Source organism: Eleutherodactylus coqui, unplaced genomic scaffold (assembly GCF_035609145.1).
Source record: "Eleutherodactylus coqui strain aEleCoq1 unplaced genomic scaffold, aEleCoq1.hap1 HAP1_SCAFFOLD_427, whole genome shotgun sequence".
Classification (NCBI taxonomy): domain Eukaryota; kingdom Metazoa; phylum Chordata; class Amphibia; order Anura; family Eleutherodactylidae; genus Eleutherodactylus; species Eleutherodactylus coqui.
In genome coordinates, this window is record NW_027101707.1 from 10,559 (window position 1) to 28,466 (window position 17,908).

Consider the following 17,908-nt stretch of genomic DNA (forward strand, 5'->3'; position numbering starts at 1 on the left):
GTGTCGGGTCATTCCGATGGGCCGCCAGTTTGCAAGGCGGCTGTCATTGGCGACAGTCGGGATAAAAGAGAAACACCACTTCGTCAGAGTGACAAAGGGTATGAAGGAGGACTTGCACACATGCAAGTCTTTCTTCAAACGTTCAATGGTCAGGTGATTTGTGAAACTGCGGAAGTTGCAAACGAGGAGCTGGGACTGATGTCGGATGCATCGGGCTCCTGTGGTTTTGGTGTAATTTTGGAGGACAGTTGGTGCAGTGCACCATGGCCCAGAGAATGGTTCGAAAGACGGTGGGTGAAGAACATAACACTGCTGGAGATTTTTCCGCTAATGGTGGCGGTGGAGATCTGGGGGCCGGTTTTGGAAAACAGGAATATCTGCTTCTGGTCGGATAACCAGGCTGTAGTGACAGCGGTGAACAAGCAGACATCCAGATCTCCCTTGGTTTTGGCAGTTTTACGCCATTTGGTCTTGAGATGCCTGCAAAATAATATGAAGCTGAAGGCGAGACACGTACCCGGAGTAAACAATAACACGGCTGACGCTCTTTCTCGTTTCCAGATGGAGAGATTCAGGGAACTCCACCCGACAGCGGATGTCAAAGGGACATGTTGCCCGGCGATCTTATGAGAGATAGTAGAAGAGAGCTCACGACTCTGATTCGCAACTCCGTTGCGGAATCGACGTGGAAGCGATATATATATATGCAATATGGAAAACATGGTTGATGGCAGCAGGGGGACAATTCCCTGATGGAGCGCGGGCGACAGCGGTGACGTTAGACATTATGGCGGAGCTGCGGCGTCGGGGCGCATCGGCGAGCTCGGCGCGCAAGCACTTATCGGCCATTGCGTTTTTGTTGCGCCTGCACGGACGGCGCGATGTGACAAAGGATTTTGTCTTCGGACAGATACTTAAAGGTTGGAAAAAAGAAAGGTCGTCAAGAGACGACAGGCGGCCGATAACATTTGAATTGCTAAATGCAATGCTGAACGTTTTGGGAGCAGTGTGCAAAGACGAAAGCGAGGTGCTGCTCTTTCGTGTTGCGTTTTCGTTAGCGTTTTTCGCAGCATTGAGACTGAGCGAAATAGTGGCTCCCAGCTGTAGGAAGCTGGGGGGGTTGCGTTTCGAGGATGTGCTGTGCAGTACAGATGATATAAAGTTATGCATCAAAAAGTCCAAGACTAATGTGTATGGCGCAGGCGAGTGGCTGCGCTTGGCGGCGTTGGGGACAGCTGCGTGTCCTGTGGCGTTGCTGAAACAGTTTTTGTCGCAACACAGCGGAAAAGGACAACTGTTGGCGCATGCTTCAGGCGCCCCACTAACCAAGTTCCAATTTGGGGCGGTCATGCGCTCATGCTTGAAGAGATTAGGTTTCGAACCCAGCGAGTTTGGCACGCATTCATTCAGGATTGGCGCAGCAACGTCGGCGTTCGCTTGCGGATTAAGAGGAGACGAGGTGAAGCGGGTTGGACGCTGGAGGTCGGAGGCGTACAGGGCGTACGTCCGACCAAATTTGAGAGTTTTATAGTTAAAGTTACATTGTGGTGTGCCGTTATGTGTTTGTTTTGCAGGTTCGGAGTGGACAGTTTGGGTGGTGGGCCACTCTTTCATTCATTGGGCAGAGAAAAGAGCGGGGACCCGGCCCATTGGCAGGAACCTGGGCCTGAAAGAGGTCCAGGTGAAATGGCACGGGATAAGAGGTTTACAATGGGCCAGGCTGCTGCACGAGGTATTGTGTATCAGCAGATGATCTTAAGGAAAAGTAATCCTAGTAATTCATGCAGGCGGTAATGATCTGGGGAGGGTGAAGGTAGCGGAGTTAGTCGCCCTCATGAAGGAGGATATGCTGAGGTTTAAAAAATGTTTTGAGGAGACTGTTATAGTATGGTCCGACATAATCGCTAGGAGAGTGTGGAAGGAAGCAAGGGATGTGGAGGCGATTGACAGGGTCAGAAAAAATGTGAATTTTAAAATTTCAAAGTTTGTTAAGGCTATAGGAGGGGTAGCCATTAGGCATTGGGAGTTGGAGAAGAAGGTGCCAGGGATGTGGAGGAAGGATGGTGTCCATTTAAGCGACATAGGCATGGACACATTCTTATCGGGGTTGCAGGACGGGGTTGAGGCGGCGCTGACGCTGGCATGTGGGGGGCGGATGGCAGCGTAGGCAGGCTGCATCCTTCGTGGCGGTTTAGCGGTATTTCCATGCCAGCTGGAAGATTGAGGGTGCGTACAGGCCGTAACGGGCTTTCTCACGCCTTGAAAGGTTTAGAGCATTAGAAGTTAAGAATAGGCGATAGGCATGGAAAGAAGGAAATAAGTTGATGTTATATATTAATAATAAATAAGCTGTGGCCTTCCCACATAATTTATGCCAGCATAGAGTGATATATAGATGTCTAATAAAGAAGTTTTGTTAATAAAGAAGTTTTGTTACTAAGAAGTGGTCACGTGTTTTATTGGAAGGGAGCGGGAAGAGTGGGGCGTCCCCCCAGTCCCTCAGCAGTGGGCCAAGCTGTCTCTTCCCCCTCCTCCTCATGCTCCTCCCCCTCCTCCTCAACGCGCTGAGATATAGACATGAGGTTGCTCTGACTATCCAGCGACATACTGTCTTCCCCTGCCTCCGTTTCTGATTCCAAAGCGTCTGCCTTTATGCTTTGCAGAGAACTTCTCAAGAGGCATAGCAGAGAAATGGTGACGCTAATGATTGCAGCATCCCCGCTCACCATCTGGGTAGACTCCTCAAATTTTACAAGGACCTGGCAGATGGCTGCCAACCAGGCCCACTCTTCTGTAAATAATTGAGGAGGCTGACTCCCACTGCGCCGCGCAAGTTGGAGTTGGTATTCCACTATAGCTCTACGCTGCTCATAGAGTCTGGCCAACATGTGGAGCGTAGAGTTCCACTGTGTGGGCACGTCGCACAGCAGTCGGTGCACTGGCAGATTAAACCGATGTTGCAGGGTCCGCAGGTGGCAGCGTGCGTGTGGGATTTGCGGAAATGTGCGCAGAGCTGGCCCACCTTTCCGAGCAGGTATGACAAGTGGGGGTAGCTTTTCAGAAAGCGCTGAACCACCAAATTAAACACATGGGCCAGGCATGGCACGTGCGTGAGGCTGCCGAGCTGCAGAGCCGCCACCAGGTTACGGCTGTTGTCACACACGACCATGCCCGGTTGGAGGCTCAGCGGCGCAAGCCAGCGGTCGGTCTGCTCTGTCAGACCCTGCAGCAGTTCGTGGGCCGTGTGCCTCTTCTCTCCTAAGCTGAGTAGTTTCAGCACGGCCTGCTGACGCTTGCCCACCGCTGTGCTGGCACGCCGCGTGACACCGACTGCTGGCGACGTGCTGCTGCTGACACATCTTGATTGCGAGACAGAGGTTGCGTAGGAGGAGGAGGAGGAGGGTTTAGTGGAGGAAGCATACACCCCCGCAGATACCACCACCGAGCTGGGGCACGCAATTCGGGGGGTGGGTAGGACGTGAGCTGTCCCAGGCTCTGACTTTGTCCCAGCCTCCACTAAATTCACCCAATGTGCCGTCAGGGAGATATAGTGGCCCTGCCCGCCTGTGCTTGTCCACGTGTCTGTTGTTAAGTGGACCTTGGCAGTAACCGCGTTGGTGAGGGTGCGTACAATGTTGCGGGAGACGTGGTCGTGCAGGGCTGGGACGGCACATCGGGAAAAGTAGTGGCGACTGGGAACCGAGTAGCGCGGGGCCGCCGCCGCCATCATGCTTTTGAAAGCCTCCGTTTCCACAAGCCTATACGGCAGCATCTCTAGGCTGATCAATTTTGCAATGTGCACGTTTAACGCTTGAGCGTGCGTGTGCGTGGCGTCGTACTTGCGCTTGCACTCAAACTGCGGCGCTAGCGACGTCTGGACGATACGCTGAGAGACATTGCTGGATGGGGCCGAGGACAGCGGAGGTGAGGGTGTGGGTGCAGGCCAGGAGACGGTACTGCCTGTGTCCTCAGAGGGGGGTTGGATCTCAGTGGCAGGTTGGGGCACAGGGGGAGAGGCAGTAGTGCAAACCGGAGGCGGTGAACGGCCTTCGTCCCACCTTGTGGGGTGCTTGGCCATCATATGCCTGCGCATGCTGGTGGTGGTGCCTCCCCAGCTGATCTTGGCGCGACAAAGGTTGCACACCACTGTTCGTCGGTCGTCAGGCGTCTCTGTGAAAAACTGCCACACCGTAGAGCACCTTGACCTCTGCAGGGTGGCATGGCGCGAGAGGGCGCTTTGGGAACCAGTTGGTGGATTATTCGGTCTGGCCCTGCCTCTACCCCTGGCCACCGCAGTGGCTCGGCCTGTGCCCACACCCTGACTTGGGCCTCCGCGTCCTCGCCCGCGTCCACATCCTATAGGCCTACCCCTACCCCTCAGCATGGTGTATTACCAGTGATTTGATTTCCCAGGCAGGAAAGAAATTGGCGCAAGCCTGCTGTTAAACGTAGCTGGCTGCGTATGTTTTTTGTTAACGTTCTGCACCCACCACACACGTACCCAGAACGCTGAGGACTGACAGAGGCAGGGCACATAGAATTTTTCCCTTTTTTTTTTAAAGAAAAGGCCCACTGACTATATTCAATCAGATAAGAAATCTGTTCCACAGAAATGCAGTTATATGAAGTGCAGCAGAGCGGTGATTTTTCCCAGGAAGGCAGGAAATAAATTGGCGCAAGCCTGCTGTTAAACGTAGCTGGCTGCGTATGCATTTTTTACTATCTCCACTCACCACACACGTACACAGAACGCTGAGGACTGACAGAGGCAGGGCACATACAATTTTTCCCTTTTTTTTAAAAGAAAAGGCCCACTGACTATATTCAATCAGATAATATATGTCTTCTGGCCCTGCCTACACAATTCTCTCCCTGTAGTATTACTGCAGGGCGCAATGCTCTGCACAGCGGATTTTGAAAAAAAAAAAATGCAACACTGCTAACAGCAGCCTGCACAGTACTGCACACGGTTAAATGTGGCCCTAAGAAGGACCGTTGGGGTTCTTGAAGCCTACACTCACTCCTAACACTCTCCCTGCCTAACCACCACTTCTGTCCCTGGACTATTACTGCAGGGCGCAATGCTCTGCAGACAGCCGATTTTGAAAAAAAAAAAATTGTGCAACACTGCTAACAGCACCCTCCACAGTACTGCACACGGATAGATGTGGCACTGAGAAGGACCGTTGGGGTTCTTGAAGCCTACACTCCGTCCTAACACTCTCCCTACAGCAGCACCAGCAGCAGCACTTTCCCTCAGCTAACTCAGTCACAAGGCATCTGAGGCGAGCCGCGGGAGGGGCCGACTTTTATACTCGGGTGACATCTGATCTCCCCAGCCACTCACTGCAGGGGGGTGGTATAGGGCTTGAACGTCACAGGGCCAGAAATTCAATTGGCCAGAAAAGCGCTCTAACGTCTCAGAGAGGAAACTGAAAGTAACCCGAACATCGCGTGGTACTCGTTAAGAGTAACGAGCATCCCGAACACCCTAATATTCGCCCGAGCATCAGACGAGTACGTTCGCTCATCTCTAATTGTAACATATTTTAAATATGATCCTTAATTTATGATTATGATGGCACTGGTTATTAACAGGCTTTTCTAATATGCATATGCATATTTTATAATGTTTGTGTACAAAATATTTTTAAATGAGATATAATTGGTTAACAACATTTTATCTATACAGTATTATACTGGTAGATGGTTTTAGGGAAAGGTTTTAAGAATGAATTTATAATAATGATGAAAAGAATTCTATCTCCAGTGTATGACTGAGGGCGGAGCACTTAGATAAATCCTGTTGAGATCACAGGATGGTCAATAAAGTTGATAGAGAAATTGAGACGCACCTTGCGGTCCAAACTAAATCGGGTGATGATTCACGTTAGAAAGAGGGGAATCCCTCCCACATCCATTACGTCATGAATTGGAAGGCGGAAGATGTAACTGTGTAACAATGTATTAAACTTCACAAAGTCACAATAATAGTTCTGAAACACGTAGCGGAATAAAAGATTTTATCAATAGAAGTTTCGTAGTTCATAATGGCGCGGGTAGGTTTTAAATAGTATATAGTGATATTCCTGAACTGGCTTTGCCTGAGAGCAAAAGCCTGTGTTACCCTGGACGCCTCTTCCCCACCAAGGAGAAAGTGGACAGAAAAAGAAACTTCCTAAAGCCGACTTGGACAACAGGTGCCGGAGGGTTCTCCCAGTGAGATGAATTAACCTTTCGAGCACCAGGTGAGTTACATATTCACCTTCCACTTTTATTTATATACATATAATTGCTTGAGGCACATTCTGATGTTATATAATTTCTTTCTGGTGACGGGGCTTTAAATACCCTTCCTCCAGCAAAGCGAGCGCTGTGATTGGATCGTGCGCCAGCCAGTCATAGCCGGCGTTCGATCCTATCACAGTGCTCGCTTTGTTGGAGGCGGGGTATTCAAAGCCCCGTTTACCAGACAGAACTGATACGAGGGGGTGCTGATAAGTCTTTGGCTTTGTGTTCTTTTTTTGTTTCTATGGTAACGAATGTTACATCACATGAAAGCCTTATATGTCTAATATATGTTTTCAAAATTTTTTGTTTGTAGCTTATGGCAACAGTGATCTAGGCAGTCGGGAAAACAAAATGGTGGAGTCTAAGGTGATATTCGCAGCAAATGAGAGCAGAGGAGTGATAAAATTCTTGTTTCTGCAAGGAAAGTCCGTAAATGATATTCATGGTGATATGTCACAGACATTTGGGGATCAATGCCGTTCATATTCTACAGTTAAGAACTGGGTTGCCAAATATAAAACGGGCGACTTCAGCACCAATAATGAGGTACGTCCTGGACGACCGAGAGAGGTTGTTGTCCTGGAGATCGTCGATGCTGTGCACAACCTCATACTGGAGAATCAGAGAATTTCAGCTAAAGGAATAGCAGACATCATGGGGATTTCTCGTGAACGTGTTTGTGTCATTATCCATGAACATTTGAACATGAAGAAGCTATCTGCAAAGTGGGTCCCCAAATGTTTGACAAAAGATCAGAAAAGCATGCGAGTGAAAACTTCCCAGTCCATTTGTCAGCGTTTCCAGACTGATAAGAACTTCTTGGATCGACTGGTCACTATGGATGAGACCTGGATTTATTTGTATGACCCTGAAACCAAGGAGCAGTCAATAGAGTAGAGGCACAGTGGTTCTCCTCGCCCAAAGAAGTTCAGGGTGCAAAAATCAGTCACTAAGGTGATGGCTTCTGTGTTCTGAGATAAGGAGGGCGTGCTACTAGTGGACTACCTTCAAAATGGTTCCACCATCAATTCAAGGTATTACATTGAACTTTTGGACCAATTGAAGGCAGCTCTGAAGGCCAAAAGGCATGGCAAGCTGTCCAAAGGAATCTTGTTCCTGCAAGACAACGCCTCTGCTCACACTGCACAAGCAACCACGGCAAAACTGGTGGAGCTAGGCTTCCAGCTGGTTGACCACCCACCTTATTAACCAGATCTAACTCCCTCCAACTCTCATCTGTTTTCAAACCTGAAGAAACACCTCAAGAGTACCAAAATTCACACCAATTCTGATACCATGGCTGGTACGGATGACTGGTTTGAGGCACAACCGAAATCCTTCTTTTCGCAAGGCTTACAGAACTTGGAATACCGATGTAAGAAGAGTGTTGATATCAGTGGAGAGTATGTGGAATAAATGTAAAGTTTCATCTTCCTATCTTGTTTCTTTCTGGGTAAAGCCAAAGACTTATCAGCATGGCCTCTGTGATAAATTCTTGTAGATCAATCATATAATTGCTGTAATGTCTCAAATGATACTGTTAAGCCAACATAGCCACATCATGTGGGATACAAGTATGAATAGAAACCGCATCACGTCCTATCCAAAAAAAACTGAGAAGACCAACTTTAGGCTCAGAATTCCTGTGGACACCTGTGTAGTCATGAATGTACCCAGGAGCTTGCCGTACCAGAGGCTGCAAGAGTCCCAATCCAATTTGGCAAAAATCTGATCGATCACGGTGAACAGCAGTACTTAGATCAGCATATGAAATGCTAGTCTGAGTGATTATGCTCCATTGCTTCTCGGCAGAAAATATCCTTGATATGGCAGCTTATGGAGGCACCATAAGGCAGCACACAGTGCTTACAGCTCTACCTTGTACACAAGTCCTTCAAAATGCTAAATTCTAAAGAAAGCATAAAACTAAATTATGTACCCATCAAAAGTATTAACATTGATTATGTTTTGTGCAAACATTCTGAAAGACCGTCTGCTGGTGAACCTATTATCTTTTGTGGGTTCATTATTATTTTTTTGGCTGAAGCCTTTGTTTGTTTATCCAAGCTCCTTTTAATGTATATTGCCCCCTCCATACATTACTCATATAACATAATGATTATCTTGCTGGGTACAAGCAGGATGTACATTTTTAAGAGCCCTGCATAAAGCATTTAAAGGGGTTGTCCCGCGAAAGCAAGTGGGGGTAAGCACTTCTGTATGGCCATATTAATGCACTTTGTAATATACATTGTGCATTAAATATGAGCCATACAGAAGTTATTCACTTACTTGTCTCCGTCCTCGCGCTGTCTCTGTGTCCCCGTCGCCATGGTGCCGTCTAATTTCTTCCTCACCAGTCCGTTTTAGACGTGCTTGCGCAGTCTCTTCTCTTCCCTCTGTGAACGAGCCTCTCCAGCGTGCCCACGAGCATCACAGACACCTCACTTACCAGGGCAAGCTGCAGCGGCTTGATTGTGTTCGGTCCCGGGCTGGCGGGCTGCTGGTCCCGTGTGCCTTTCACCGGCTGCTGAGGTCCCGTGTGGCATCCTGGCAGCTGGCAGTCCGATGGCCTTCCGGGAGCCCGGCTGGCTGCTCCCATCTAGGAGCAGCCAGCCGGGACTATCCAGGAGCAGCCAGCCGGGACAACCGACCAGCAGCCAGGAGCCACACGGGACCAGCAGCCGGGAGCCACACGGGACCAGCAGCCGCCAGCCGGGACGAACACAATCCAAGCCGTGCAGCTGCCTGGGTAAGTGAGGTGTCTGTGATGCTGTGGGCGCTGGGGGGGGGGGGGGGGTGAGGTGTCTGGGGTGCTGTGGGCGCTGGGGGGTGGGGGGGTGAGGTGTCTGGGGTGCATGAATAAATGCATGGCTGGATATGTGTGCATAAGTGCGTGCGGATGCACGGATGGATGAGGCTGAATTAATGAATGAATGAATGCATGCATGGATGTGTGCAGGCCGCATGAGCGTTGGGATGAGGCCGCAAGGGCGGATGTGTTTGTACGTGATGATGGGTGCATAAGTCTGTGTGGATGCATGGATGGGGCCGCATGGGCGGATGTGTGTAGGCCGCATGGGCGGATGTGTTTGTACGTGATGATGCGTGCATAAGTCTGTGTGGATGCATGGATGGGGCCGCATGGGCGGATGTGTGTAGGCCGCATGGGCGGATGTGTTTGTACGTGATGATGCGTGCATAAGTCTGTGTGGATGCATGGATGGGGCCGCATGGGCGGATGTGTTTGTACGTGATGATGCATGCATGCATAAGTCTGTGTGGATGCATGGATGGGGCCGCATGGGTGGATGTGTGTAGGCCGCATGGGCGGATGTGTTTGTACGTGATGATGCGTGCATAAGTCTGTGTGGATGCATGGATGGGGCCGCATGGGCGTTGGGATGAGGCCGCAAGGGCGGATGTGTTTGTACGTGATGATGCGTGCATAAGTCTGTGTGGATGCATGGATGGGGCCGCATGGGCGGATGTGTGTGTGGTTGTGTGTGTGTGTATAGGGATGGATGCATGCATGTATGTATGTGTATGTGCAGATGGATGGATGTGTCTGTTGGTCTGTATCTGTGGGTGGGTGGGTTGGTTGTTGTAGCTTAGCATCTCTGTTGATCTACACCTTCTTGTCTTTAAAATGCAGAGCGTATACGTCGGAGCGCATCGGTGGCCATTGGAGATTCCTGGGTTTGGACTCGTGATATTCTTCCGAAGTTACTGCAGGAGGGTGAGTATTTGCACCACATTTTCTTTCCCACACACAGCAGATCAGTCACTTTAAAACACAAAATCACAATGCCTAGCTGCGTGGTTCCAACTTGCACTACATCCTGGAAGAAGGGAGGCGAAAGTGCTTGTCTTCATGTCTTTCCAACGAATATCGAAAAAACAAGACTTTGGCTACAGCAGGCTCCTCACATCTTTGTTGACGTTGAAGAGTGGCTTACTAAGATTTCCCCAAAAAAAGATTCTTACAGTTATCGTTTGTGCAGCAAACATTTCTTGGAGGATTGCTACATAACAGTCGGCGACCGTAAAAAATTGAAGCCCAATGCTGTGCCAAGTATATTCCCAACAGCGTTGGAAATTGAGACCCGGTTAGCGAAGAAAGGTGAACCTTCAAGAAAACGCAGAAGAATTGGGGAGACGCAGCAGCCAGAAAGTTCAGCCACAGAAACTTCGAGGGAAGAGACTTCGCACGAAGAATCTACCCTGGTTGCACCTAGCGCGGTTCAAGAAATGACAGTCGACGTGTATCTACAAGGTGATGAAACACAGCTAGAAATTCCTATGACAGTAATCAGTGAAGGTTGTACAGTAGATGCAAAGGTAATTGTCAATTTCAAAAGACAATTTGAGCAAAGAGAAACCGACAACGAAGCAAGCAATGCAGGGAGGGGTAAATGCAAGGCCTGTCAAGCAGCGGCAAATAAATCGCAACACAGGACACAACTCCAGTCAAGAAGCATTGGCATCCAATGCAATGAAGTAGAAGCCAGTCCACACCGGAATCCAATTTCATTTAAAATCCCACAGGGCACTCCGTGCTCTTCTACACCATTAAAAACCAATATGGGTAATACTGCCTTCCAAGAGATACCAGAAGAGAGCCCAATATCCAAAACAGCCAATGAGGCCGATAGAATCAATATGCAACCCTCAAGTTGCAATATTGCTTCTACTTTTGAGGAAAGCCTTTCAAGTGTTTTTTCTGATGATCAAAACGACTCGACATTCAAAGCATCGCAAGCATCGGAGAGTTCCGGTAGTGAGGATTTTGCCATTCCTTCTGATTCCAATAACCCCTTGAGCTACCCCTTACCAGAATTTGTAACCTTAGCTCCAACAGAGATGGACCCATCCGCTGAAGAAAAGTACATAGTTTTCAAAAGCTCCTTGATGGGTTTATTTTCAATGATCCCTTGCCCTTACCGAAATCAATGCTTTCTTAAACTAACTCATGTCAAGATTTTCCCAAAGGGATCAATGGTAATTGTGAAATCTTTCTGTGAAAGAGGCTACACCTGCAACTTGTGGCGAAGCCAACCACTCATCCACAATTGCCCGGCGGGGAACATTTTACTTGCTTCCAGTGTCCTTCTTAGCAGATCTAATTTTGCAAAAGTTAGTAATATGCTACATATTCTGAAACTTCAAGGAATCTCAAAAACCACTTTCTACCGCCACCAACATCACTTATTATTCTCAGTGATAGATAATCATTGGATGCAGTAGAGGGCAAATCTAATAGCAGAAATGAAATCAACACCCTTGTATTTAGCTGGCGATGGGCAATCCGATAGCCTGGGTTTTTCAGCAAAGTACACCGTTTATACTTTTTTGGAGTTGAAGAGCAAAAAAAATTGTGGGCTTCACGTTGGAACAACTTGTTCCACCTGCTTCGTCAGTTTCGCTCGAAACCACTGCATTCCAGAAAACACTAATTGAATTGATCGCCGATGAATTAAACATTCAAATAGTCACAACTAATCGGCATGTCTCCATACGTAAGGTAATGCGCCAGGAATTCCCAGAAATTATGCATGAATTTGATGTCTGGCATGTGGCCAAAGCTGTCGGCAAGCAGTTGCTTGTGGCTTCCAAAAGCACACACTGCGCAACCATTTCCCCGTGGATATCGAGCCTCAAAAATCATCTGTGGTGGTGTTCGCATACCAGTCAAAAAAATCCCGAATTACTGGTAGAAAAATGGAAATCGGCAACAAATCACATTATCAACGTTCACGAGTGGGAGAACAATGCCCAATATCACCGCTGCAGTCACGCCCTTCTTGAACCAACCACCGCTTGGTTAGCCCCTAACACTACAGCACATACCAAATTCAAAACCGTGGTTCTGAAAACAAGTTTACTGAAAGACATCCGCCATCTTTCCAATTTTTGTCACACTGGCGATTTGGAGATTTTTCACGCAAGTGTATTGAAATACAGGCCCAAACGAATTCATTTTTTTAATGACGGAATGGTGGCTAGAACGCAACTTGCTGTTCTAGACCACAATTACAACGTAGGTAGGATTCAAAAGCTCAGAAAAACACAATCAGAAGACGGGATAGAGGACCGGAAGTGTTACCGAGTGGAGTACTCAAAAGCACGGAAGCAGTGGATTTTGAAAGCTCTTTATGAGCCTAAGTCCATTGCATTTGTATTTGACATAATTCGTGAGATTGTGATGTTCGCCAAAGGTGAGATGTCCATCTCCTGGCATTCAAAATCCTCAGAATTCCCTCATAATATTGCACCTGTTGTGAAACCCAGTGAAGAGGAATTGGTTCACAAATTTCAAAGTCGATTTCCAAGGTAATCAAGAAAAAATTTTGGTGGGTATAAAAAAAAAAACAAAAAACCAACAAACTTTAACGAAAAATTTAGTAATATTTTTGTATCATGTGCAACCATTGTTTCATGTCTGTCTATTGTAAATAAGTGAACTACAATTTTCAACGGTTCGTCTGTCTCTTTTATCTGTGTCTCTTTATTACTTACTTTGTCTTTTGTATAGTTTACATGTGCGTTGCAATCTTATTTCCATGTGTGTATAGTAAAGATGAGCGAACGTGTTCGGCTCCGCCCCTTTTCGCCCGAACACCGAACTTTGCGAGCAATTCCGTGCTCGGGCGAAAAAAGTTCGGGGGTTGCCGTGGCAGCGCGGGGGGGTGCGGCGGGGAGTGGGGGGGAGAGGGAGAGAGAGAGGGCTCCCCCCTGTTCCCCGCTGCTGCCGCCCGCGCCGCCGTGCCTCTCCCCGCCCCCCGGCGCCCCCCGAATCTTTACGCGCGGACACTGAAGTCCTCGGTAAAGCCGGTGTCCGGGTGCGTAAGTGTTCGTTAAGAACACGTTCGCTCATCTCTAGTGTATAGTGATATTTATTTAACATTTTGGTCACTTATCCTTATTTATTTCCTATGCCCTCTAGTCCCTTTTGTTAATCGCATTAACATCCCTTTTTACTCTTTGCAATCATCTGCATAAAATGTCTTTTTTGTATAGAATGTATAACGGGTACAATGTGAAATGTTGCCGGTCTTATCCCATAAATCCTATGCATTTTTCCACGGGTGTTTCTAACTAATTTTACATTTTTTATTAATTTTTTAAATTTTGTAAAAAATTCGGTCCTTTACGGTAGAATTTTTAGTTAGGGAATTTTTAATTTTTTTAGATTGGTCTCGCAAGAGAATGAGGATCCTTGTCGTGGATTGCGGGCTTACGGTAAAATGACCAAATTAATGACACTCGTATTTAAAAGTATAGCCATAATATTTATAAAATGTTTTTGCACAAAAATTCTTAATTTGGTCATTTTATTAACCAATACCTCATTGCAAATTTTTTTTGATGTAAGTTATTGTACTAACATGACTTACAAAGTAGGTGCATGTGTTTGCGAATACATACGCACGCGCACCTTGTCCAAGTGTCCACGTGTCCACTTGTCCAAGTGTCCACTTGTCCAAGTGTACAAGCGTACATGTGTACATGGTTACGTCTGTCTGGGAGATATATATATTTATATATATAATCTCTCTCATACACACCCACGCAGACGTATGCATATATGTATGTATTACACACATACACACACACCTGTGGGTATGTTACATACATGCATACATAGACATACACGCGTATACTATATATATGTGTGTACATGCATATATACCCACACATATTTTGGTGAAGAAAACTATTTGTTCCATCACACCATCGATGTTGGGAGTGCATTGCAGCTATTACAGTACTTTCTGCTGAGACTTCAGCACTCGACAGCTCCCTGCTATAACGAAGCCTTGCCTCGCTGTGCAGGGGAAAGGTTCAGCACTGGACAGCTCCCTCCTCCCTTATAGAGACCTGCAAAGGAATACACAGGCAGGCAGGCAGAAAAACAGATAGAGGCAGACAGATAGAGAGAGAGAGGCAGACAGATAGAGAGAGAGAGGCAGACAGATAGAGAGAGGCAGACAGATAGATAGAGAGAGGCAGACAGATAGATAGAGAGAGGCAGACAGATAGAGAGAGGCAGACAGATAGAGAGAGGCAGACAGATAGAGAGAGGCAGACAGATAGAGAGAGGCAGACAGATAGAGAGAGGCAGACAGATAGAGAGAGGCAGACAGATAGAGAGAGGCAGACAGATAGAGAGAGGCAGACAGATAGATAGAGAGAGGCAGATAGATAGAGAGAGGCAGACAGATAGAGAGAGGCAGATAGATAGAGAGAGGCAGATAGATAGAGAGAGGCAGATAGATAGAGAGAGGCAGATAGATAGAGAGAGGCAGATAGATAGAGAGAGGCAGACAGATAGATAGAGAGAGGCAGACAGATACACAGGCATACAGATATATATGTGTGTCAAAATACATACACTCACAACCCACAGTTTGTGTGTGTATATATTATACACACTAACATACGCATATGTAGTCATGTATATACATAATGATAGAACGATTAGTGATTATAGTCGAGACGTTCCAAATAAAAAAACCACACACTATATTTCACAAAAAAATGTATTAACATTTTAAAATCTGTAAAGCCTGAATACAAAATTGCACAAATTAAAACATCCTACAAGTTCAACTGGAAATCCAAATTGCTTTCAGTCGGGTCCATGTAGAACTGGAAATCAGTGTAATTTCCTTGCGGATCAGGGTAAGCTGTCCGTATTGATTTAATCACACACGCTGGTATGGGGATTCTATTGTTTTTCCCCAAGAATCCATGTATCCACGCTGTATAAGAGCGATATGCGCCCACACGCATAACCCTAAGAAAAAACGAAAGGAAATATATTAATATTTCTAAACTTATTAAAAAAATTTTAATAGTCTACATGAAAACAAAAAAAAAAGACGCATTGATATCTTATGTTTTTCCATGTTGCCTTTTTCACTAACCTTTTTTCCTTTTCAAATAAACTTTTTCCTTTGTTAAAAATTATACTTGCATTGTCTTGTGTGTTGTACAATAAAATTGTAATAAATACCTATTGTTTGTGGTGTCGTACTGTCTCCGGGTGACCAGTGCAGATAGTCTTATCGCGTGTTCTATGTTTTCGCGCACAAGCGCATACTGAGCAAATAACGGATGTTGTGTAACACATACGCAAGCTTCTGGTAACATCTGTAGGACTACTTCGTGTTCTCGACAACAGACACACTCCGCCACTGTGGGCATGCAAATGCACTGCCCACAGTGACACCACTCTTTGTTGGCAAGCCTGCCATGGGGATCTTCAGTGGATCCTGAAGCACCCGCTTCTGGTGCACCCTGCGGATCGTTTTGAAAACACTGGAGACTGCTTATGTCCGCCTGAGCATATAGCGAGTCTGCCAGTTGTTGTTGAACCTAAGAAGGGATTAATATGAAGAATACTGTATTTAATGTTTTAGGAAAAAAGGAAGGGGTACATTTTTAATTGTATGGTGTTGCTGAAAGCGGCATGATCATCCTTATTAGGCAGGGCACAGATTCCTGTATGTATATGTGCATACATACACAGACGTACGTACGAGTTTGTATGTATATACACAGATGTACGTACGTGTTTGTATGTATATACTGACTTACGGGTGTGTATGCATTAACACGTACACGCGTGCGTACCGGTGTATGCCTAAACACGTACACGCGTGTGTCTGTGTGTATATATATATATATATATATATATATATATATTAAATATAATGTGTGTGTACACACGTAATTAAGTGTGACTGTATATACACATACACTCGTTCCTACGTGTGACTGTATATACACATACACTCGTTCCTACGTGTGACTGTATATACACATAAACTCGTTCCTACGTGTGTATGTATATACAGATACACACGCGCATGTGTGTATATACACACACACACGTGTGTATGTATATACACACGTGTGTGTATGTATATACACACGTGTGTGTATGTATATACACACATGAAATAATGTATTGAAATAATAAATTGTACAGGACTGATGCATAGTTGCGGTTTCAAACAATAAACAAAAAAAATTTTATACATATTTCAACACATACCGCCGAATAATGCCGAGTTTCGGGGAAATCCTCATCATTTTCCTCGCTATCAGATTAAAAGTCCTGCTAAAAAAAAAAAAAATGTATTCTGTTTATTACCATTGGTTTGCTGCAACCTTTCTATTTTCAGCAAAAACTTACCTCTCCAAAAGAATCGGATGAATAATCAAGCTCCTCAAATTCAAGATCTTCCTGGTACATGTTTGTTCTTGAATTGGACTACAAAAAAACTTTAAAAAAAACAAAAAAACACCAAGTTAGTGGCACTTCAATAACAGTTATGGAAGCAGCAGCATTTTCTAATAACAATCTTTTAAAGGTCCATGGCAGGCATAATTTAGGCAAATTTTAGATTGATTACTGGGCGATTGTGGACACATTGTTGATAGCTAGCATTATCCGCAGTCTGTAGGCAGATAGCATGCATATTGTATGTAGAATGCAGGTTAATAGTGTCGATTGAAGGCAGTGTTTGTGTGTAGATTGCATGCAGATGCTATGTCTATTCCATGCAAATTTTCCGAAGATTGCATGATAATTGTATGAATGAATTGTGCGGAATGTATGCTGATTCAAAGCGGTTTGCAGTCACATGCACATTGCAGCACATGGCAGGCACATGGAAGCACACGGCAGGCACAAAAAAAAAAAAAAGGCAGGCACATGGAAGCATACGGCAGGCACAAAAAAAAGCAGCAAACGGAAGCACACGGCAGGCACATGGAAGCACACGGCAGGCAAATGGAAGCACATGGCAGGCCCCCCCAAAAAAAGAAGCACACGGCAGGCACCAAAAAAAAAAAACAGCACACGGAAGGCACAAAAAAAAAAAAAAAAAAACATGGAAGCACACGGCAGGCACAAAAAAGAATTAAAAAAAAAAGGACATGGCAGGCACACGGCAGGCACAGAAAAAAAAGCAGCACATGGCAGGCACACAGAAGCACACGGCAGGCACATGTTAGAACCCGGCAGGCACATGGAAGCACACAGCAGGCACAAAAAAAAAAAAGGGAAGCACACGGCAGGCAAAAAACAAAATAAAACAAAAAAACACATGGAAGGCACACGGCAGGTATATGGAAGCACACGGCAGGCACAAAAAAAACGAGAACACGCCAGGCACATGGAAGCACACGGCAGGCACCAAAAAAATAAAAAATACCCCTGGCAGGCACACGGCAGGCACATAAAAGCACACGGCAAGCACAAAAAAATAAAATAAAATACACTGCAGGCACATGAAAGCACACGGCAGGCACAAAAATAAAGAAAAAAAGAAAAAAGCCGGCACAAAAAAAAATAAAAAAAAAATACACGGCAGGCACATGAAAGCACACGGTAGGCACAAAAAATAAAAAAATAAGCACATGGCAGGCGAATGGAAGCAGGCGGCATGCACAATAAACACTGCAGTCGCGATAGCAGCACACAGCAGGAAAAAAAAAACGCAGCACATGGCAGGCACTATAAAAATGTAAGACACATTACTATACAGGGCATGCACAATACATTTTTCATGCACAGACTCACTGCATAAGGCAATGATCCTGT

The 17,908-nt window shown here is 46.0% G+C and overlaps 1 long non-coding RNA gene across 2 annotated transcripts in view; it reads right to left on the reverse strand.

Annotated features, from left to right (window-relative positions):
- Nucleotides 1–14,820: 14,820 nt before the first annotated feature.
- LOC136590893 (uncharacterized) overlaps nt 14,821–17,908 on the reverse strand; it is a 30,387-nt gene continuing 27,299 nt past the window's right edge. For both annotated transcript variants that reach the window (XR_010787775.1, XR_010787774.1), the window contains 4 exons: nt 16,496–16,584; nt 16,355–16,420; nt 15,311–15,672; nt 14,821–15,091 (listed from right to left, as the gene is read on the reverse strand). This is a non-coding gene — a long non-coding RNA (uncharacterized lncRNA). The remainder of the gene's footprint in view (nt 15,092–15,310; nt 15,673–16,354; nt 16,421–16,495; nt 16,585–17,908) is intronic.